Source organism: Triticum dicoccoides, chromosome 4B (genome assembly GCF_002162155.2).
Source record: "Triticum dicoccoides isolate Atlit2015 ecotype Zavitan chromosome 4B, WEW_v2.0, whole genome shotgun sequence".
In the NCBI taxonomy this organism is placed as follows: domain Eukaryota; kingdom Viridiplantae; phylum Streptophyta; class Magnoliopsida; order Poales; family Poaceae; genus Triticum; species Triticum dicoccoides.
This window is the reverse complement of record NC_041387.1, coordinates 68,289,124-68,289,380: the sequence shown is the minus strand read 5'-3', so window position 1 is coordinate 68,289,380 and position 257 is coordinate 68,289,124.

Here is a 257-nt window from a genome sequence, read left to right as displayed (position 1 = left end):
GGGGCTGAAGAAGATGATGGTCTATATCATTCGCCGAGCTTTGCTAGTTTCAGGCTCTTGACTTCTTTGTGCTGGCATTTTGTATGTTGCTGATGGGGCTCTTCGCTGCTTTTGTGATCTGAAAGTAGAACCACGGGCATGGCCACTCTCTGGAATGAGTAAGAAACCTATATTTTTGTATGGCAAACTAGTCACTTAGTTTTAAACAGGCTGCGATTTCTTACTTCAATGGCAGCCTTATTTTGTGTCATGAAGTT